The sequence below is a fragment of the Protopterus annectens genome, chromosome 2.part1 (assembly GCF_019279795.1).
Source record: "Protopterus annectens isolate FY-2018-M chromosome 2.part1, PAN1.0, whole genome shotgun sequence".
In the NCBI taxonomy this organism is placed as follows: domain Eukaryota; kingdom Metazoa; phylum Chordata; order Ceratodontiformes; family Protopteridae; genus Protopterus; species Protopterus annectens.
This window is the reverse complement of record NC_056729.1, coordinates 1,571,455,660-1,571,480,568: the sequence shown is the minus strand read 5'-3', so window position 1 is coordinate 1,571,480,568 and position 24,909 is coordinate 1,571,455,660.

The following is a 24,909-nucleotide window of genomic DNA, read 5'->3' as shown; positions in this document are numbered from 1 at the left end:
GTATCTGGATAAGGAGTACAGAGCAGCTGTGGACAGGGTGACAGAAATGGTAATGCTGATGGGGTATCTGGATAAGGAGTACAGAGCAGCTGTGGACAGGGTGACAGAAATGGTAATGCTGATGTGGTAGCTGGATAAGGAGTACAGAGCAGCTGTGGACAGGGTGACAGAAATGGTAATGCTGATGGGGTAGCTGGATAAGGAGTACAGAGCAGCTGTGGACAGGGTGACAGAAATGGTAATGCTGATGGGGTAGCTGGATAAGGAGTACAGAGCAGCTGTGGACAGGGTGACAGAAATGGTAATGCTGATGAGGTAGCTGGATAAGGAGTACAGAGCAGCTGTGGACAGGGTGACAGAAATAGTAATGCTGATGGGGTAACTGTATAAGGAGTACAGAGCAGCTGTGGACAGAGTGGCAGAAATGGTAATGCTGATGGGGTAGCTGGATAAGGAGTACAGAGCAGCTGTGGACAGGGTGACAGAAATGGTAATGCTGATGGGGTAGCTGGATAAGGAGTACAGAGCAGCTGTGGACAGGGTGACAGAAATGGTAATGCTGATGGGGTATCTGGATAAGGAGTACAGAGCAGCTGTGGACAGGGTGACAGAAATGGTAATGCTGATGGGGTATCTGGATAAGGAGTACAGAGCAGCTGTGGACAGGGTGACAGAAATGGTAATGCTGATGGGGTAGCTGGATAAGGAGTACAGAGCAGCTGTGGACAGGGTGACAGAAATGGTAATGCTGATGGGGTATCTGGATAAGGAGTACAGAGCAGCTGTGGACAGGGTGACAGAAATGGTAATGCTGATGGGGTATCTGGATAAGGAGTACAGAGCAGCTGTGGACAGGGTGACAGAAATGGTAATGCTGATGGGGTAGCTGGATAAGGAGTACAGAGCAGCTGTGGACAGGGTGACAGAAATGGTAATGCTGATGGGGTATCTGGATAAGGAGTACAGAGCAGCTGTGGACAGGGTGACAGAAATGGTAATGCTGATGGGGTATCTGGATAAGGAGTACAGAGCAGCTGTGGACAGGGTGACAGAAATGGTAATGCTGATGGGGTAGCTGGATAAGGAGTACAGAGCAGCTGTGGACAGGGTGACAGAAATGGTAATGCTGATGGGGTAGCTGGATAAGGAGTACAGAGCAGCTGTGGACAGGGTGACAGAAATGGTAATGCTGATGGGGTAGCTGGATAAGGAGTACAGAGCAGCTGTGGACAGGGTGACAGAAATGGTAATGCTGATGGGGTAGCTGGATAAGGAGTACAGAGCAGCTGTGGACAGGGTGACAGAAATGGTAATGCTGATGGGGTAGCTGGATAAGGAGTACAGAGCAGCTGTGGACAGGGTGACAGAAATGGTAATGCTGATGGGGTAGCTGGATAAGGAGTACAGAGCAGCTGTGGACAGGGTGACAGAAATGGTAATGCTGATGGGGTAGCTGGATAAGGAGTACAGAGCAGCTGTGGACAGGGTGACAGAAATGGTAATGCTGATGGGGTAGCTGGATAAGGAGTACAGAGCAGCTGTGGACAGGGTGACAGAAATGGTAATGCTGATGGGGTAGCTGGATAAGGAGTACAGAGCAGCTGTGGACAGGGTGACAGAAATGGTAATGCTGATGGGGTAGCTGGATAAGGAGTACAGAGCAGCTGTGGACAGGGTGACAGAAATGGTAATGCTGATGGGGTAGCTGGATAAGGAGTACAGAGCAGCTGTGGACAGGGTGACAGAAATGGTAATGCTGATGGGGTAGCTGGATAAGGAGTACAGAGCAGCTGTGGACAGGGTGACAGAAATGGTAATGCTGATGGGGTAGCTGGATAAGGAGTACAGAGCAGCTGTGGACAGGGTGACAGAAATGGTAATGCTGATGGGGTAGCTGGATAAGGAGTACAGAGCAGCTGTGGACAGGGTGACAGAAATGGTAATGCTGATGGGGTAGCTGGATAAGGAGTACAGAGCAGCTGTGGACAGGGTGACAGAAATGGTAATGCTGATGGGGTATCTGGATAAGGAGTACAGAGCAGCTGTGGACAGGGTGACAGAAATGGTAATGCTGATGGGGTATCTGGATAAGGAGTACAGAGCAGCTGTGGACAGGGTGACAGAAATGGTAATGCTGATGGGGTATCTGGATAAGGAGTACAGAGCAGCTGTGGACAGGGTGACAGAAATGGTAATGCTGATGGGGTAGCTGGATAAGGAGTACAGAGCAGCTGTGGACAGGGTGACAGAAATGGTAATGCTGATGGGGTAGCTGGATAAGGAGTACAGAGCAGCTGTGGACAGGGTGACAGAAATGGTAATGCTGATGGGGTAGCTGGATAAGGAGTACAGAGCAGCTGTGGACAGGGTGACAGAAATGGTAATGCTGATGGGGTAGCTGGATAAGGAGTACAGAGCAGCTGTGGACAGGGTGACAGAAATGGTAATGCTGATGGGGTATCTGGATAAGGAGTACAGAGCAGCTGTGGACAGGGTGACAGAAATGGTAATGCTGATGGGGTATCTGGATAAGGAGTACAGAGCAGCTGTGGACAGGGTGACAGAAATGGTAATGCTGATGGGGTATCTGGATAAGGAGTACAGAGCAGCTGTGGACAGGGTGACAGAAATGGTAATGCTGATGGGGTAGCTGGATAAGGAGTACAGAGCAGCTGTGGACAGGGTGACAGAAATGGTAATGCTGATGGGGTATCTGGATAAGGAGTACAGAGCAGCTGTGGACAGGGTGACAGAAATGGTAATGCTGATGGGGTAGCTGGATAAGGAGTACAGAGCAGCTGTGGACAGGGTGACAGAAATGGTAATGCTGATGGGGTAGCTGGATAAGGAGTCCAGAGCAGCTGTGGACAGGGTGATAGAAATGGTAATGCTGATGGGGTATCTGGATAAGGAGTACAGAGCAGCTGTGGACAGGGTGACAGAAATGGTAATGCTGATGGGGTATCTGGATAAGGAGTACAGAGCAGCTGTGGACAGGGTGACAGAAATGGTAATGCTGATGGGGTATCTGGATAAGGAGTACAGAGCAGCTGTGGACAGGGTGACAGAAATGGTAATGCTGATGGGGTATCTGGATAAGGAGTACAGAGCAGCTGTGGACAGGGTGACAGAAATGGTAATGCTGATGGGGTAGCTGGATATGGAGTACAGAGCAGCTGTGGACAGGGTGACAGAAATGGTAATGCTGATGGGGTATCTGGATAAGGAGTACAGAGCAGCTGTGGACAGGGTGACAGAAATGGTAATGCTGATGGGGTAGCTGGATAAGGAGTACAGAGCAGCTGTGGACAGGGTGACAGAAATGGTAATGCTGATGGGGTAGCTGGATAAGGAGTACAGAGCAGCTGTGGACAGGGTGACAGAAATGGTAATGCTGATGGGGTAGCTGGATAAGGAGTACAGAGCAGCTGTGGACAGGGTGACAGAAATGGTAATGCTGATGGAGTATCTGGATAAGGAGTACAGAGCAGCTGTGGACAGGGTGACAGAAATGGTAATGCTGATGGGGTATCTGGATGAGGAGTACAGAGCAGCTGTGGACAGGGTGACAGAAATGGTAATGCTGATGGGGTAGCTGGATAAGGAGTACAGAGCAGCTGTGGACAGGGTGACAGGATGAGAGTTGCAGTATATTGTGGCACCACAATTCTTGCTGGGGTGCCCCTAGTTTTGAAATTTTCTGGGGTCCGCAAGAATGTTAACAACGACCCTGGGTGCAATACTGCATGTCAGTACAAGTTTTGACTCAAAATGACAGTTGGGAGGAACAGATTTTCAAGTTTTCTACAACTAACAATTTTTGTGAAATCACGTTCATAACATTTATGGCTGAATAATAACATTTCCTGCACTTTTAAGACATGAAGACATTTTTTCTTGATTTCTGTGAGAGTTCTCCATCTAACTGTCTTGAACATTTATTTATTTTATCATCAGCTAGATATGCTTGGCATAAATGCCATTTTTGAAATATTCCAGACTCCGTGCCTGATCCATACAACTTAGATGTACAGATAAAAGCAAATAATCATTTTCACAGTACTGTGTACAGAAAGTGATTATTTTACTTCTAATAAGAAACAGCAGAAAAGTGAAATGGTATCAGCCAAAAACATTTTGGGTGTGGTAAATTTTTACATAAACATTAATTAAAGTTCAAACAGCTGAAGCACTGAAAGCATAAGATTAAAGAAAAAGAAAAATGTAGAAGTATAGGATTCTGATAAAGCTGATAATCATACTTAGGCAAAAGTGATCAAAGTTGACTCATGGGGGTGAGGCCAAAAGCATTTCCATGCCACCATGAAGAAAAACATTAGACCTAAAATGCTACCTAAACATATTTTGTTGAGTGGGATTGAGTGAGCGGCTGCTATTTGGTAAAAATAAGTGATGTACTGGAGGCATACAAAGCACAGACAATTTAACACATCAGCTTTGACATTATAAAATAGGATGCTGAAAAAAAATTCAGAGACTGAAATACTTAACCTTTGTTTTCCTCTGTACTGCACTTGTTTTTAGGTCTGAAACATTACTCTGCAAGAATCAATTACCTCTTCCATGTGCTATATCCTGACATGAAATACCAGGCTTACAATTGCTTGAAGTCTGTGTTTATTGTGGGATTGCTACGGGAACCTAGCTGTCCTTCTAACAACCTCCCCCACCCCCCACCTTTGATAAACAAAAGGTGGCTCCCTAAGAAACAAATGGGCTGAAAGAAAGGCAATTCTGAAATTCTCCACGCTGCAAGGTAGCCTTATGGGGTCTGCTGTGTAATAATAATAAGTGCAGAGTGGCGGCAGGTTCCTTGCATAAGGAGCCCTCCTTCCTGACAGGGCAGATGGCCTTGCAAAAGTTTTATCAGTGAAAGTTGTCAGCAGGTACAGGACATTTCAAGCTGGGAAACAAATCATCCATGAGAGGAACTCTTAGGACAGCAAATTGCTAAGGTTATAAAATAGCTGGAGGGTAACAGCTATCCAACACCACATGTTCCATTCTGACTAGAAAACCAAAGGAATTTCATGTTACACTGCATAGTTCATAGCTGCTATCTCTTTCTGTAGACAGCCTTGAATCAGGAGGACATGTATTGTTAAACTTTTAAGTGTAAATTAAGATAGAGAAAGCAATGGCTAAGGTATAGGGTATTTAAAAAGAAGTGGCAGTTACAGGGTGACAGAAACATTAAATTACTGCCTAGATCAAAGCTGAGTAAGCTATATGACTAACAGAACAGACATCTCTGTCGAATCACTTTCCTACCTTGAATTATGAGAAAATGCCATAAAATGAGTACTTTGGAGCTCAGTTCAGAGTATAATTATAAACTCCAGCACTGCGAATACTGTGATTTGAATCTGTAGCCTGTTAAAAGTAAACTATTCACATGAGTGATTCCCAAATATCTTTCTACACCAGGGGCATTCATTTTTTAGGTAAGGTCCTTTCACTGAATAGATAACTGACATAACACCATTCACTGACAACTGACTTTGCTTCTTTGAAGAAGTAGGAAATGATAAATTGAGATGTTTCGAAGAACTGACAAACATATACGAATACTTGTGTTTTATATACAAAATAGAATGCCTAACGTCTTTGACTGTAATGTAGTAATAAAGTCTAGATCACAGGTACTGATTATATTGGAGTTGACACTGCTGTAGACTTTCAGGCTTTATTCTATGCTGTTGTCTAAAAGTGAGGTGGGCTTCTGCGGTGGTGCAGCGGTAGCATAGTTGCCTCACAGCAAGAGGTTCTCCCGTTCGATTCTCGGCTTGGGTTGGGAGTGCCTTCTGTGTGGAGTCTGCATGTCCTCCCCGCGGTCGAATGGGCGTTCGAAAGACATGTGTTGAATGGGCGAACCTTCATTGAAGTTTGGGTGTCGGGCTGGCAACTCGGCACCATAAAAACCAACTGCCAATCATTAGCGGATGGGAGTTCCACTGTGGTGACCCCTAAATGGGAAAAGACAAACAACAACTTTATATATTCATACATGTTCAATCCCTGCAACAGCTGCACAAGAACACAGCTCCCACTGCAGACAAATGAAAAAGATGTCTCACTAGCTTTTGACAGTATAGCACTTTTCTTACTAAAGAGGGGTGTTGTTCAAAGATGTGGGTCTCAGAGCTCTGAAGATATAAAATGTCATTCAGAAAGAGTTGCTCAAATAAATCAATACTCAGTGTAAAATTGAAATTTTGTATTAGCATGAGAAATCAAATGAAATGGAGCTGCTTCTAAAAGGTCTATCCTAAGCAGGTTTAATGTAGGAGGAATGGAGCCTGATGATTATAACAGAGGAGGTGGTTTCCTACCCCGTGTTTCACACTGGGGCCAGAAAATTCTGATTTACTGGCTATTGTCTTCTTTATTTTCCACAGCTTCTTATACACAACTGCCCACACATGCTGAATTCAGAGTATTCATGGAAGACATTGACTTGGTTAAGTTCTTTTGCTAGTTTCAACATTTGCAAGAAAATATTCTTCTTACATGTGTTATAGGTGTTACTTTCAAGTTTATACATACCTGTAGGTTTCTCATGTAATTAAATATCATGAGTGATGTCGTATAGATGTTACAGCTAAACAATATCTTTACATTTCATTAACCTTTTCACTGGTTCATCTTTAATTAGTAAGCACGTTTGTACTTATTGAACATTGCTGATATTTTCAGTAGAATTTATTACATTACTTTGTCTCCATTTTTGAGTAAATATGTTAAAGGTCTAGGGTTTGATTCCCTCATCCTCCATTTGTTTAATGTGTGACTTTGAAGAAGTAATTTAACGAGAAAGTGCTCGAAGCATTTGGGAAAATGGCTAAGATTCTCAATGGTCTCCTTGAGTAATGTCTAGTAACTGATTATCAACCTGTAAAGCTACCTAAAGGGTTATCTAATACTTGATGCCAATACTCCAGAGAATAAGTACACAGCTGAACCCATAAATAAAAGTTTTTAAAAAAATATATATTTTTTTTTTTTGTAGGAAGGGCACACCTTCACATGTTGTTTTGTTACCAGTAATGAGCTTGTAAAAACAATCCAAAAAACTGCCTAAGGGAAGACTGCACAAAACTGCAACATGTCTGGTAGTAGCAACTTTCATAAGATGCATGCTAAAAATCCAGCTTTACAAGTCTATAAAGATAATAATTTAACATCATATGTTAAACAGATTTAACAAAGTTCCATGTTGAAAATGAAGCGTCAGTGGTTCATTTAGCTATGCATTCATCCTTGTTACTTGGAAGATCTGTAGGTTATAGCCCTGTGCCATATACTTGGATTTGTGTTCTAATACTGACACTGTAGTGTAGCAAGAGAGGAAGGGTTGCTATACTATTGTGGTACCATCCTCTGTATCTGATTTTAAACCAAGTCCCATCTGCCTAAGTTAGCAGTAACTTAAGGCAGAGGTGAAAGATCCCCTGACACTGAATAAAAAGAGCAGGGGTGCTAAAAAATTATAAACATACAGATTTTATAGACCCATCACAAGAAAATCATGAACAAATGTTGAATACAAACAAATATCTCACCTCTTAAACCATGTTTTTGCTGCTACATCCCTTTAAATGCAGCAGCTGCCTATGACTTCTTCATTATACTTTCCGTAGTATGTTCAAGACTGCATTTATTAACATTTAATTCTCTTACAGTTGAAAATCTACATTACATAGTATAAGTTCATACCTATTATACCATGACCCCCCATTAATATTCCAAAACGTGCATGCTGATTGGCCAGCGTGCACATTGTAAATCGACTTATACTAATGGAAAAAGGTCCGGTCGCCCGGACTTTTTCCATTAGTATAAGTCTCTTTTAAAACACTGTCTCGCTATGTTAAAAGAGTTTAACATAGCGACACAGGTTTAAAAAAGCAATGGAGATCTCCGTTGCTTTTTTTAAAGCTGTCTCGCTATGTTAAACTCCTTTAACATAGCGACACAGTGTGTAAAAAGCAACGGAGATCTTGCTTTCTCCGTTGCTTTTTTTAAAACCTGTCTCGCTATGTTAAATGAGTTTAACATAGCGAGACAGCTTTAAAATAAGCAACGGAGATCTCTGTTGCTTATTTTAAAGCTGTCTCGCTATGTTAAACCCATTTAACATAGCGAAACAGTAAAAAGCAACGGAGATCTTGCTTTCTCCGTTGCTTTTGGCCACAGCTCTGATGCACTGCATAGGCATGCGCAGTACATCAGAACTGCCGCAGATACCAGACAGCTGCGGAAGGGCAGCAAAGAGGCATTATACAATGCCATTATTTAAGAAAAGTAATTATTTCTTTTCTTAAATAATGTCATAGTATAATAGCAATAACCCACTTCTGGGTGTGGGTAATGCGGGATTTACCCATGGTTGTCTTTGTGTGGTCCCTTGGGCTTCGCCCTCGGGACCAAACCACGCCAACCGTGGGTAAATCCCGCATTACCCACACCCAGGCGTGGGTTATTGCTATAATCCTCTATGTCTATGAAATTACTGTCACAACTAAAAAATAAATAAATAAATAGTCTATACTCCACAACTGCTAATTACCTTCATAAGCCTCTATATTACTACATTTCTGGAAACTTTATATATCCCCCCTATTTTTAAGTGTCATACATTCTTCTCCATAAGTCATAATATTATGGCACATCCAAAAATGTAATGTTGCATACTTAACATCAAATTACAATGTTCTTCTGCATAAACATGCTCTTTTTGTGGCTTATATTAACTCCCATTAACACTGAAGAGCACCACGAGCAGGTCCATGTAAAATCCTGCATATTCCTGTGATCTTTCTGTGTTGCACACTTTTCTCGTCACCCTCATTCAGGTATTGTCAAGCCTTAATAACATAATATTCATCAAAACCTCCAGCACATTAAAACCATAAATAAATATTTTTCTTACTTCAGTCTTTGCAAATTAAAGCTCTTTTATCCATTTCCCAGTTTTCAGGCTGTGTAGGAAAAACATCATTTAAATTTCCACATCCACTTAAGAAACACCGTCATTAATTCATGCTTGTTTACACAAGCTCATTATACATTCCTTTATACAACTAAAATGAACAGGACTGGGTGCATTGTGTTCTCTAGTCTTTACTGAAGGCACCAAACATGCCTGTGCTACATGACACAGTCTTAGCCCAAAATACAAAGAAAGATAATAATAATAATAATAATCATAATAATAATATAATGCAACTTTTTATAAAAACTTTGACAATAAGAAAACTTCATTAGCACTGAAAAATTTGCAAAATGTTCTTGATTTCATACACACACAGACACACACACACACACACACACACACATATATATATATATATATATATATATATATATATATATATATACATAGGATCACTACGGAATACTGAAATTCCACAATCCCGAAATTCTGAATCCCGAGAACCAGAATCTCGAGAATGCAGAATCTTGAACGTACTGAATGGGGATTACCTTACAGTGCGGAATGGGAACTTTGCCATTCACTCCACTGTAGTGCGATCTTAGAGTTGGTATATTTAAGTTGCAGGGGGTGTGGGGGGTACAGGGGGCTTGCACCCCTGCATACACCTTAGAATAGTTTGTTGTATGTTTTACTTTTTTTTTTTTTTAAGTTTTGAGATTCCGCAAACTCGAGATTCTGGTCTTGTGGAATTTCGGTATACTGTAGTGATTCCATATATAAGGGTTCTCATTCAGGAAAAAAGAGGAAGAGGTCATTGATCCCCCTCTACTCGACACTTATTAGACTCATTATAGAGTAGAAACGCCCCTTTTGGAATGTACCTCACAAGACATCTGCAGCAGCTGAAAAGGCCACAGAAGTACCTCACAAAGAGGATTACTGGCCTCAAACAGATGTCCTACACTGACCATCTCAAATAACTCCAGCTTTACTCCATAGCATATCGCCTACTCCGAGATGATCTCTGCCTAACATATAAAGCTGTGTCAAACCCAGACCTGATGGACATGCTACACCTAAAGAAATCCCAATCCCTCTGAGCTACATGCTCTAGGGACTTAAACCTTGTCACCACAATAAACAGGACATGCTGGAGGGATAGATTCCTGTCCCAGAGACTTCTCATACTCTGGAACAAGCTGCCCATCTATGTCAAGCAAAGTTCCTCATTAGCACTTTTCAAGAAAAATCTTGATGAGTGGATGGGGAATAGGAAATACACCCCGGGGATCACTTCTGTGGCTCTGCTCAACAGTGGCACAGGAAAATAATTTTTTTGGGTGGCGTAAGCCAGGGAACCTTGTTGGCTAGGCTTTCTTAGGCCCTTGGGTTGATAGTCTAGTATCTACCTATGAACATATGAACCTATGTCATTTGCTTTGATATCCTGAGCCGTTCCCAATCATTGTTATATAACTACATTTAGCTTCACATAAATAACCTTTTAATAAACCTATCTGAAAGCTAGCATGCATATTTGTGCTTTAACTGATGTGTGCTAACAATATTGTACATATAACTTACTTTAATATGTTACTGAAGTGCAGAGCCTAAAGAAGCAATTTGAAGCTAAAGTACACAGTTGCTGCCTTTGGAAATAGCAGTAATCTGAGAATCCTTTTGACCAGCATAAGTGTCTACTAATGGTGGCATTTCACACATCCCCAGTTTGCCAGGTAAAGCAAACAAGACTATTCTAGCAACATAAATAAAACACAAACAATGCTTCCCTGTCTGATAAAAAAATTCCAGACAAGTGATAACTATATAACAGAGTCTTTGCCGTTTAGGCCAAAAGATAGAATTCAACCCTGGAAAAGGGGAGAAAAGAAAACAGTGAATCTTTGTAAAGCATGTATTTTTGTATTAAGCAAATATATCTTAAGTTATCAGAAGTGCATAAAGTGTTTGCATGTTTGTGCAGTATTACAGTAAAGCTATTTTGCTAAGTACAGTATTTTGAAGAGTTTATTGTGCATTTGAATGGTATTACAAGCTCACAGAACTGTTTGTTCATACATAATTACAAGAGCCATATTTTCAGTGTGTTTGTGTATACTTTGTGGGCATGGTAGATGGATTTCGAAAACCCAGTGCACTTGTGTTTGATAGTAATATTACTGAGAGCTGGAGAGTGTTTAAGCAAGAGTGCGACATTTTCATACAGGCTGCATTTTCTGATAAAGATGACCATACAAAGACATTTATCCTGCTTAATTTAGCTGGGTCAGAAGCTATAGAAAGGGAGTGTTCATTTGTGTATGCACCTGATATCTATACAGCAGAGGGGGGAAACCATCATATTGTTGTACTGTCTGAGTCAAAGGAGGACCCGGAGTGCTTAAGACTTAAATTTAAAGAAATGCGTAAGCCCCAGACAAATGTTACAATGGCAAGGCACTTATTTTTACACAAGGGATCAAAAGCCTGGTGAAACTTTTGCAGCATATATAACTGATCTGAGAAACAAGGCTAAAACGTGCAGATTTGGTGATTTAAGGGATGAGCTGATAAAAGACAGACTTTGTGCGGTATAAAAGATAATGCTGTGACAACGATTTTGCTTCATGACAGTGATTTAACTTTGAATATAGCCATTGAGATTTGTCACATATACGAGCTCACAGAGAAGAGCGCAAATATGCTTACAAATGACAGCAGCTCTAGAAGGTACAATGATAAATCTCATGTTGACAGTATGGAGTATGTGGTTAAAAGAAACAGGCCCAAGCACATGGCAGCAACCATAGCCCCTTCAGCACCAACTGGTAAACCTCAGAGCTTGCTAGCAGATTCCATACTTTTTGCACAGTCTCAGTGAAGCATAAGAGTGAGTCAACAAACTCAGAGCATGGGCCCCAACCTGGCTTCATTGCCAACTGTCATAATATTGGCGGAAGTCTTGAATCTAAAAGGGAAAAATGTTTAGCTTTTGGCCAGCAATGCCATAGTTGCAATAAATGGAATCATTTCAAAAGGTTCTGTAAATCAAAAGGCTCACATTATTTCATTAAAAGGGAACATTTTAAGAAATGAGTTGATCAATTAGAAAGCCATGATGTAGGGTTGCAGGCTTGTCTTTATGTTGATGGTGTGTCAGGGCTTCATGAAACAGTCAATGCAAGAATGAAGTATTTTGTCCCAGAAATGGATACCCCATAGAGCTCAAAGTTGATGCAGGTTCCAAGTGCAATGTTATGTCAGCAGAAACATTTGCTAGAGTGTGTAAAGGTGAAAGGCTTGGTTTGGCAAGGTGTGCAAAGCTTGTTGCTTATGGAGGTGAAGAAATTTAAAATGAAGGCTCAGTAGTGATTTCATGGTACTCTGCTGGGAGAAGCTAAGACTTGTTATTTTATGTGGTCAAGAGGCATGCCCAGTCATTATTAGGGCTCAGATACAGTTTCAAAAATGGGACTGCTTTCATTTAATAAGGAAGTTCATCATGTTATCTTAAAAGACCACTACTCTAATTTTGCCCAGTACATTTTTTCTACCTATGCTGACCTTTTTGAAGACAAACTAAGCAAGTTTCCAGTTATATACTCCATGAGGTTAGACTCAGAGGTCAGATAAGTTATCAGGCCAGCATGAAAAGTTCCAAAAGCCATGCAGGACAGAGTCAAAGCCGAGTTAAATAAAATCGTGCGACAAGGTGTGATTTGTCCAATTGAAACTCCAACTGAATGGGTATCTTCCATGGTGATAGTTCATAAGAAAATCTCAGATGACATCAGAATATGTATTGACCCACAAGATTTGAACAAAGCACTAAAAATACCTCATCATCCAATGTGCACAGTCAAAGAAGTTGCAGCCTTGATGCCAAATGCCACTATTTTTTCTGTCCTAGATGCAAAGAGTTAATTTTGGCAAATTCAGCTTGACAAGAAATCCTCATTGCTCACTACATTCAGTACTCTGTTTGCCTGGTACAGATTTTTGAGAATGCCATTTGGGATAAATTCTGCAAGTGAAGTCTTTCAATGAGCAATGGAGCAAATTTTTTTCTGGGTATCCTTGTACTGTTATAGTAGACGGCATACTGGTAGGAGGTTGTGATGAAGCAGAACATGACAGAAACCTCAGAAAAATTCTAAAAAGGGCATGTCAAGTGAATCTAAAGCTCAATCCACACAAATGCAAGTTCAAGTTACAACAATTTACTTATGTTGGTCATTAATTTACCAGTTCAGGCCTATGACCAGACCCTTCAAAACAAACAGCCATTCTCAAGATGTCAGCACCAGGTAATGTTCAACCCCTGCAATGTTTTCTTGGCATGATCAACTACCTAGGCAGGTTCATACCAGACTTGAGACAACTTTCAGCACCACTTAGAGAACTAACATGTATAGATGTATCCTGGTTCTGGTTAGAGCAACACCAAAGAGCATTTGATGTCCTGAAACAGAGAATTGCTAGTCCACCAACTCTCAGATACTATGATGTTCACAAACCAGTTTCACTTTCATGTGGTGCTTTGATATTTGGTCTTGGTGCAGTCATTCTACAAGAGGATCAACCTGTTGCCTATGCATCGAGAACTCTTACCCAAACTGAGATGCAGTATACTCAGATCGAGAAAGAGCTTTTGGCAATTGTGTTTGCATGTTCGAAGTTCCATGATTATGATTATGGTAGACCTATCCAAATCAAAACAGACCACCAACCTTTAGTCACTATCTTGAGAAAGTCTATGCATTCAGCTCCAGCCCAACTGCAACATATGATGCTGAGGTTGCAAAAGTATAATTTCAGTCTTGTCTACAAGAAAGGCAAACTTCTTTATCTTGCTGATACATTATCCAGATCACCCAGAAACATCACAGAACAGCATGAGAATGAAAACCGTGATTTTGAAGTCACACGTCTTGATGAGTTGAGAAATCACACAGTCATAGATCAAGTCTTACAAAGCCTCAACCGCTTTATCAATCATGGATGGCCGTCAAAGCAATCTAGTTTACCTCAAGAAGTGCAACTTTATTTTCCATCCAGAGATGAGATTTTGTCTTACAAATATATCATTATGAAAGGTCCAAAAGTCATTGTTCCAAAGTCCTTGCAACAAGAGTGCATTACTATCTTGCATCATGGTCACCCAGGAACCAAATCTACCAAAGGAAGGGTGAGAGAACTAGTATTTTGGCCTTCTATGTCACACGTCATTGAGAGAGCACTTTTATCTTGTTCAGTGTGTAACAGTGCTAAGCCACATCAACAGAAGGAAGCACTTCAGCTTGACCAGATTCCTGGACTACCATGTACGAGTCCACACAGAGTTATTTCTGACAATGGCATGCCATTTACAAGCCAGCAGTTCAAATGATTTGCTGATGAATGGGACTTTACTCATGTCACAAGTACCCCAGTGTACCCACAGTCAAACGGTTTGGCAGACCGTGCAGTTCAAAGTGCAAAACAGTTACTAGACAAGTCAAAAAGAGGTAATAGTGATGTTTTCCTGAATCTCATGAATTTCACAAATGTTCCTTGTGATAAACATCTTGGTTCACCTGTTCAGAGACTTCTGTTGAGACAAACCAGAACCACATTACCAATCAGTAGCCAATTGTTGGTTCCATGTATCAAGAACAACAGGTCAGTAAAAGCCAATCTGTTGAAGAAGCACCTAAGCCAGAAGTCATACTATGATAAGACCAGCAAACTGCTCAATCTATTACAAGAGGGAGAAGTGGTAAGGATGCAGGCATCCAAAGGTTATGATCGGATTGGTGTTGTGAAGAATATTGGTCCAGAGCTGAGACAGTATATTGTGGAATCAGAGGGAGCAGATTTAAGCAGAATCTGAAGGATTTGAGACCGGTGTTCGGACTATACCACAGCAAATAGCCTGTGAGAAAGAGTCTTTATCTCAGAGTGAGTTGTCCAGTGTTCCATTTACAGAGGAAGTTCCAGAGGACATTCCCATATCTATGACAAATCCAGAAGTTCCTGATATGAGTTGTGTACCGCAAACTGTCCCTATTGTTAAATTTGGTCCATATTGTTATGTTATGAGATAAGGTCGTATCTCTAAGCCCTGTAGCAGATACGAAGCAACATGGACATGAACATTGTGTTTTGTTTTTAATGTATATAGTAATGCATGTCTAATTCAAATACTGTTTTTTCAAACAGCAATCTTTGTAAGAGGGAGGATGTAGATCAATATGTGTGTATGTACCTTTAAGAAGCTATCCAAGGGCTTGTGCAAGTGTATAAGCTTGCATTCTTTCTTTTTTACTACCTTAATTTGTTTATAATGGAATTTTACACAGGCTAATTTATTGTAACTGTTATTACCATGTATTCTCTTTCTAATGTCTGATAAACTGTTTTGTAAAATTTGTAGAAATTGTTATCCTGTAATCTTGTAATTCTGAAACTTATTATACCTGTAATTTACTGGAGCTTTTCTCTCCAGGACTCCATTGAAAATGGGTTCATTGTGGCCCAATGGACTATCCTGGTAAACAAACTGCAAAAAATAAAATATAAATACTGAGCACGTGCATGTCAGACTGCCATGTTGTAGTTAGCTGTTGAGATGTAAGCATGTATGTATGTAAGGTCTATCTGTTAAATAGTTCATTCATATTGAATGATGTTGCTATCCACCCTGATGTGTTTCTATGTATTAAAGCATCTAAACAAAAACCCCAGCCTTCTTGTCATATGTGTTAGAAAGGAACGAGTGACAGGATGTGGTATCATCAACTGCTACAGCTTATAACCACGATGCATTCCTATCAAGTAAGCATGCTTTTTAAAGTTCTGTATAGTGGACACACAGTAGCTTACAGAGCTGTGCTGTCTGTTTGGGCTATAATGCTTCTGAGAGATAAGAAATAAAATGTACTCAGAGTGGTAAGGTGCCTGATGCACCCATGAATACAGTAATAAACTTAAGTTATTGCTACACACATTACCAAAATAGAATAACCCGATGGTTGTTGCAGCCTGCAGGTACTGACTTCTTTGTTTCTATAATAATTAACAGGAGCACCATTAGGCACCCTATTCAACCAAAGCCTGTGCACCAGCTTCATCTCAGCAGAATGGAGGACAGCCACTGTCATCCATCTGAACAAAGGTGGAGCATACACTGACCCAGGCAAGTATAGGCCCATCAGCCTAACTACCCTGATCTGCAAGGCCATGGAACGCATCATCATGGACCTTATAAACAAGAACATTGGCAATCTCTAAATGCTTGATCCCACACAGTTTGGTTTTGTCAAAGGGAGATTATGCCTATTAAACTTGGTCGACTTTTTCGAAACAGTCACCAAAGCCATGGATGAGGGCAAGACAGTACACACCACCTACCTTGACCTAGTCAAAGCCTTCGACACTATTCCCCACTCGGGCATAATAGCTAAACTCTCCCAGCTAGGCATCGACCCATATGTTATCAGATGGGTAGCTAACTGGCTCACTGCTAGAACCCACACAGTCAAAATAGGGAAGCTACCTCTAGTAGTAGACCTGTAACAAGTGGCATACCCCAAGTATCGGTCTTGGGGCCTCTACTGTTTGGGATATACTTTACTGAGGTGCAAGCCAAAACCAGTGGTCTGTGGCTGACCAAGTTTGCAGATGACTGCAAGCTGGGCACTGTCATAAATTCCCCTACTGATGTAAACATCCTCCAAGAGGGCCTTAACCAAACTAATGACTGGTTCCAAAAGTATGGCCTCAAACTGAATGCCAAGAAATGCATCATTATCCCCTTTGGGGAAAATGGTGTCCCCACTAATTATCACATTAATAACAATGTACTAAGCACACAATCAGTTGTGAGGGATTTGGACACCCAGCAACCTGACTTTCGACCACCATGTTGCCTCCGTTGTATGGAAGCCTTTCTGCATGGCCCACCTCATACGTAGGGTATTTCATTCAGGAACAAGGAGGTCATAATATCCCTGTACTCCTCCCTTATCATACCCATTATCCAGTACAATGTCCCCTTCGGCATGTACCTTGCCAAGCACATGCAGCAGCTGGAGAGACCTCAGAGGTTCCTGACCAGGAAAATCCAGGGTCTCAAACACCTATCCTATACAGATAGGCTAAAAGCCCTGTCCCTCTACTCAGTCTCATACAAACTGCTCAGAGGTGACCTGTGTCTAGCATACAAGGCCATCTCAGACTCAGCCTTGATGGAGTTGCTACATATCTATAAGTCAAACTCCACTCGAGCAGCTTCATATTGGGGCTTTTTTTTCACATGTTAATATATCTGTCAGAATATTTCATTATTTATTTTATTAAATTTTTTGCTTTAATGTGCTTAACAATTTGTGCATTATGAATATATGCACTAGAGGGCGCTCCATGCATTCGACATGAATTTATCCATAAGAAGATAGCATGTTAGGTTTTGTTTTTACTTGTTACATCATGTTTGGTTGCTGAGGAAGGTTTGCCGAAACCCGTACAACCATGTTGGTGTACGGTTATGTTTTTTGCTGTTCTTCTTTGAAATAAAATCTTATTAGGATTGCCTATGTCACTGGTGTTGGGTGCTGACCTTCTTTTTTGGCTTGGATTTTGGTTTTTGGTCATGCACATGTCGTTCGTGCAGGAATGTAGTCTGGGCTTATTGGGGTCTCTTTAAGAGGAACCTCGACGACTGCATGGGAATATACCCCTGGGGTCCCACCTGTGTCCCTGCTGGACAAGGAAAACAGGTGCTGACTTTGTGGGAACTGTGAAGATTGGGTGAAGATAGATGAAGGCTGCCAGCCTAGCCAGATAGAATTTTGTAAATAATTCTGTCATTTGTACATATTAATATAAGCCACATGTTTGTCTCTTAAATGTGAAAAGACTGCTGTTAGATGTGGAACTACAAAAAATGTAACAACAGTGCACTCTGCTGACAGAAAGATGACCAAGTAAAGCATATTGTGACCCTTTGCTCTAAACATGGTGCAGAAATGTCTAAATGAAGACATTCTTTCAATTGTTTTATCCAAGAGATAAATTGCTAGATTTAAACATGCAAATGTATTTTTATTGCTCTGCTTCCTGACCAGCTGCAAGATAACAAAAAGGAGATGTTAAGAATGTAAATGTAGTTTCTGTTAGCCTGGGAACCCAGGAAAGTGTGAAGAATGATGTAATGGTAACCCGGAATGTGATTTTAAAATCAGAGAGAATCAGAGATTATTAAGCGTTTTTGTCTTGACCATCCAACTCACCAGCACTGTATTGCTCTATATGTAAGTTTATCTTAGACTTGTGTTTTCTCTTAGAAATAGCTAAAAACTAGAACGATTAGACTAAGTGGTTTTCTGTGATGTCAGAACAGTACTACTTCTGAACTCTTGACTAGCACTGTGTAGTAAAAAGTATTGTCTTGTGAATTTATTATTTATTATTAAATCTTTTAAAACCTTTCAACTGTGGCTGTTTTGTGTAGAGTTAAGTTAAACTCTAAGAGTACATTGCATGTATATAGTGATCCTGTACAAAGCCACTATAATAAGCCTTGACTGTTTAGTTATAGTACCAATTGGATAATAATATTGCACAGTAATAATTGGACACCCTTTTAAGGGCCTTTGAGTAGCTGATAAATATTAGTGAGTGGTGGATTCTGATACTACCATATAGTCTGGGAAAAAGGGGAACAGCTGGAGAATCTGTGCCAGCCTTCCCCAGGAGTGTCTGTGTGGTTGTATAACCTCTTCCCAAAGTGTGTGTGTGTGTGTGTGTGTGTGTGTGTGTGTGTGTGTGTGTGTGTGTGTGTGTGTGTGTGTGTGTGTGTGTGTGTGTGTGTGTGTCAGCTACTTGGGCAGGGACACAAAGCTCTGGTTGGCAGAGAGGGTGCTGGAGGTTTTAGCTTGCCCACTAGGCTGAGATCTGGACCCTATAACTGTGCCAGTGGAAAGTCTTATTGGGGACCTGGAGAGCAAGGGAATGACCAGCCCCAGACTGACTGTGATCTCTGTGTGCTCTTAAGGGAAATTGCACTTTACTGTGTGTATTTGTTATCCTTTCCTCCTATATGAGATGCCCCTCACTGGTGTTAGTGGTGAGGATTGAGGCTCCTTGATTGCTGGGCCAGGGCACGGGCATCACAGGAACACGGATGAAATTCTTGGCTAGGCTTATAAGGGCTTCTGGTCCAATAGCCTAGTATTGTCCTACGAACCTATAAATGCAGTGCTAAAATATAAGTTTATAATGAATGACAGCTAGTGAGTTTGATCAAAACAAAGTAATGTACATGCTCATCAACGATTACCATTGATTGACACTAAAACACTGTAAAAATAATCACAAATGTAATCCAATAAGTTACATTTGTTATGTGATTACCAAAAAAATAAAATCAACCTTCACCCTCCCCCAACCAACGTGTGGGGTACATCACCACACCTCTAAAATTAAATACACTAACTCCAGGGTTTCACAAACTCACAGAAAGAGAAAAACTCTAGAATTATGTAACAGTTGATCTAATGAACATCAACCATTACATAAGGGTTGTGAGATTGGAATGGGTTGGGAGGCGGGTGTAATGGGCAAGGTGTTTACCTTACAGACACAAAGTGCATGACTTGATTCTTACATGGGGTAATTGGCTAGGCTTAAAATGACCCACAAGAGCAGCTAGCCTAGTACTGATGTATGAGCCTATAAGCCTAATTCAACCAACAGTACTCCCAACAAAAAACACCAGCATTTCAGCACATAATGGTTTGCAAGCATTCGTCCAATTAACAAAATTTTAAAAAAATTAAATACGTACATGCTAAATCTTATGCTTTCTTGTTCTGAACTGCATTTACAATTTATCATCAAGTAATTTTAAAAATACAGATAAATCGCTAAGTTACTTCTATAGTCACCATTTTTTTTTCATTTTCTTTTGTAATTTTTAAAAATACACATCATTGTTTATGCAATTGACTCTTTCTGCATTATAATACCATTATAGTCTGATTTTATTCTATATTTTTTCAAATATGAGACAGGTTTCTATCCAAAAGTATCACACATCCTTTCTGTTTTGCTTTATACATCATTATTCAGAAGCATTAAATGTATATAAATGTACTTCTCATTAAATACAACCAAATTGGTAGTGTTAGTGTCTTACTATACTCTCTTACTTCATTTTTCTCATGAGTGAGTGACTCGTCTGGACTCTCAGCAGCAGCCAGCAGGAGGATGATCACTGACTAAGCACCAGCCATTTACCTAGAGCCTGGGGCTGTCTTTGAGTTGGCTGCCCCTCCCCCCTCACAAAACCCTGGTCAAATGGGGCCCACATATACAGCTCACCCCCCTGCATCCATTCCAGTGACCCATTACTTGTCTAATTCTCCCAGTTTGCAATAAACACTAATGCACATACTGCTTTATGCTTTACTTCTACAATGATTTGGATTTTGTTTAAAACTTTTACTTTACATTTTATAGCACAAACACTGATAGACATCTGCTAAACAAAGCAACAGAGTCTCACAATGAAATCAGACTTAACATTAAAACTTCTCTGCCCTTGAAACAAGCAGCATTGAAACTCACATTCAAAGAAAATACATCCGGCCAGTGATGGATAAAGATTACCTTTGGTTTTTCAAATCATAGGCCCCTTGCATACGTATGTGTTCTTTGATTCACCTTCCTGATTGTATTAAATTATATTCCTTGTATAATACAGCACATTTGTTACAGTGTGTTTTAAATTTATTGTTTTGAACATTTTTCCAGTAAGCAATGAAACAAAATGTATGAACCAGTAATGATAAAACTGCCCAATTCAGAACATATCCATTATACAAGTCTACTCAGACTTCTGTCATTGCAATTTACCAATATCAGTCAAACTTTCAATATCAAACTCTAGGTACACCACAATCTCTGCAGAAGTAAATGTCATCTAAATATTTCCACATTAAAGAGATCTATATTTCATTTTTTCATCTACAAATAAAGTGCCTGTTGCCCATGAAGAATAAATTGCCTAGGCCTATGTTCCATTAAAAAAAGAATAAGCTAGTAATTTTGCAAGAGGAATGCATGGTAAACTGATAAAAGGTTCATAGTTACTAGGAATCTCCTCCAAAGGAGGACATTCTCAGGACTGCAGCAGCCACCCCCTTTAAAGTACATAGTACAGTATCAGCAATCCATTTATATACTGTGGGAGTAGAACCAACAGCCTTCTGCATCAAAAGCAAGTATACTACCTGTTATGCTACTAACAATGCAAACAGACTTGACATAAGCAACACTAAACTTATCTTCCCCTGAAGCTCTCAGCTCCTTGTAAAATCCACTTAACACACAACTATATCTCTCAACTTTGCAGCACAAGAAATCTGGAAAAAGCCACAGTTTATATTTATTGGGGGGCGAACAAAGGACCAAAACCAGGGACTCATTTTAAGCATTGCTTGTATAATCTTAGAAAGTTGCTAAAATAAAATGTTTTGTGTTACCATGCATTTCCTGAAAGATATGAAGACTGAAACTTAAATGGTTATCATTATTTAGTGAATTCAGTTCTCACTGATTTGACAGAAAACCACACATTTTTAGAGGAACAAACCAAAAGTATGAGGCAAACATTCCAGACATTCTGTGAAAATCTGGACAGTTGAGAGCTATGGACTCAACGTCTTGAATCACAAGTGGTGGTATGGGTAGAGAATTCAGACTCTTGTTTCTAGCATCTAAGGTACAGGGTTTGAGCCTGAGTAACACTAACCAATAGACATACCTAACTGGGGCATTTTACACACACACACACACACACACACACACACACACACACACACACACACACACACACACACACACACACACACACACACACACACACACTTACTTGAACAATAAAAAGCAACAAAACTCCCCTTGGGACAGGATGTCTGCAATGCATGCCCAGACTTAAAACTGCTGCCTGGGGAGGATTGCCCCTCTTGCTCCTTACCGATGCTACTGCCTAGCGGGTAATGGTTGTAATGGACAAATGCACACTTGTGTGGCAACAAAACTCCCCTTGGGACAGGATGTCTGCAATGCATGCCCAGACTTAAAACTGCTGCCTGGGGAGGATTGCCCCTCTTGCTCCTTACCGATGCTACTGCCTAGCGGGTAATGGTTGTAATGGACAAATGCACACTTGTGTGGCTTTCCGATGAACCTCCGACTGAAGTATTAAGTCCGTCAGGCTGGGGGAGCCACCCGCTTAAACTAAATGGAAGAAGACTTAAAATTAGATTACTATTTGCATGTGCTGTGAATAGTAATCCAATTTTAAAAGAAATAACACTGTGCATTTTTTTTTAATTTTATCCATTTTTTTTGGCCATTAGTCATCATAGGCCAGTAAGCGACTGCCTGGGTCGCCTACTGCTGGATCCAGCTATGCAAGGATGTGTGGGCTACAATAATACATCTATTTTCCTTAACATCTTCTGCAGTAGCAAAATGTTTGGCAAATGTAAAAATGGTAGTGTTGTAATTCTTGTAAAAATACCCTCAGATTACTGGAGTAGTAAGATAAACTGCATTTTTAATTGAACATATTTGCACTGTATTACATTAAACACAGAAAATGATAGCTGCAACAGCAGCAATTATTAGAATACCATCTGATAGATCATATAGCAATTTAGTTAGGCTGATAAAGTTTCTAGATACACTAAATAGTGAAAAAAAATGTTTTGATGGGCGATCTAAATTTACTACATGCTAAACAGAACAGAATTGATTTGTTTAGTTCTTTAAAAAAAGACAGAAACAATCACTGGCTCATTAAGTGATGAGGGTTTAGTGTAAATTAAGATTTCCCACAGAAGAGGTTCTAACATTCTGAGTATTACTTTTGTAGAGCTAAAAGTAGCTTTACTATTTGTGAAACTTCTGGGTTCTACTGATATTAATGCGATTTACAATATATTTTATTCAAAATACTTATAAAAATAACTGGATAACATGACCAAAGTTAAAACAAGTTTAATAAAGTCAGAACCCACTTCACATCATGGAAATGGAGCTTTTAATAGAAAATACTACTAACCTTTTATGGATCACTATTAAAAAAACACAAGCCAACATCTTAGTCATAGGTGACTCCATTGTGAGGCACACTAATGCATTACTTACCAGGGTGTATAAGGAGAGGGTCATAGTCAGCTGCCTATCAGGTGTCAGGATTTGAGACATTATGTAGGCACTCAAGTCCTTGTACCACAAGTACAACAACAGACTGTATGAAAAGCGATATGATAGAGCTCTTGGAATACATGTCCATGGCATGCATGAACCTCCCCTTGAGCAGAACTTTACCATCACCAAGAATGATGCTGAAATGCAAACAAAAGATTATTGACTCCAACAATAGGCTCAGCATTTGGTGTCATTCAAAGGGAGTACAATATCTATGTATGTATATATATATATATATATATATATATATATATATATATATATATATATATATATACATGGGAGTGAGATGGTAGACAGTCCTAACTGTGTTGCCAGGACTGACCTGAGTGATGTGGCTATCCTTTACTGCCAAATTCTATGCACATGTAAATAGCTGCATAGCTTGATCTGTTCCCCTCCACATTAAATACAATGCCACATTCAAAAAGTAACCCCTATGGTGAATGCCAAATAAAAACAAGCTCTATAATGAAAGAAAAAATGGTACTTACATATTAGCTCAACCACATTTGCAAAGTGGCATAATGCCTTCTGTTTGTGCGGGAAAACTTTTCTTAACCTTAAAAGGGGTGTGTAAACAAATAGGTATTACTGTGTCACACTGGGTATGAGGCAGGAAGAGCAATAATAGTAAAGGTTTGTAGTCCTGGGTGCCATTCTTCGTTTGCTCTGTGAAGTACACGGGTGTTAAACGTTCTCCCGCTTCACACAGATAGTACGTTACTCTGAACTTGTTTACTCCCAACAGCCACTTACACTAGTAACAGCAGGTGCTGTGAATGCTGAATGACTCAGATAGATATGTACCAGTCTTAACAATTGAAGATAATGCTGTCGGCATGTGATGTCTTTAAACGGCTTGGAAATGGGCCACTTGTGTTGTTGAGATTGTGCTGAGTTTCATCATTTGCAACATTAACGACCACTTACAAGCAGTGCTCATGTTTATCAGTCGAGAAATGAGGCTACAGGGGAAGAGGAATTTTGCCATTATTCCTCTTCCTACATGAAAAAACAAGCTGACAGAATAGTAGTTAAGGCTTTACACACCCCTCCTTAAGTTAATAGACAGGGTTTCGGGAAAACATCAGAAGTTCTGACAGGTTAGGAATATGGTTGCAATAATACACAAGTATCGAAAAAGTAATCTTTGCACATAAAAATAAATGTAACTCTCAAGATACAAAAAAAAAAAGCTCTTGCTAAACTTAACAAGGAACTCTGGACCCTGATCAAATCAACCAAATCCAAATATGAAATAAAAATTGTTAACCGGGGAAAGGACAACCACAAAGCCTTCTTTCACTGTGTTAGAAACCTCAGAAACAATGCCCAGCAGTGAGCAGAGTTAGCAGTAACTGATATCACATACTCAGACTCAGATGACACAGCGAATCTACCAATGAATTAGTTTCTTTCTAACTTCACCCCCCCATATTCCCAGACTGCATACCCACATGTACACTTACCCCCAAACCTCCCACAGACAAGTCAGCAATGCATTATCCAAATCAAAGAACACTTCTTCTAAAGGGCTGGATAGCATATTAAGCTGCTTACTGACTAGCCTGAAACAGGACCTGTCAAACCCCTCTATAGGGGCTATTCAGTGTCATCCTCCAAACAGGCTTTGTGCTAGATGAATGAAAGACAACAACTGTCATCCCCTTGCACAATGCTGGGGT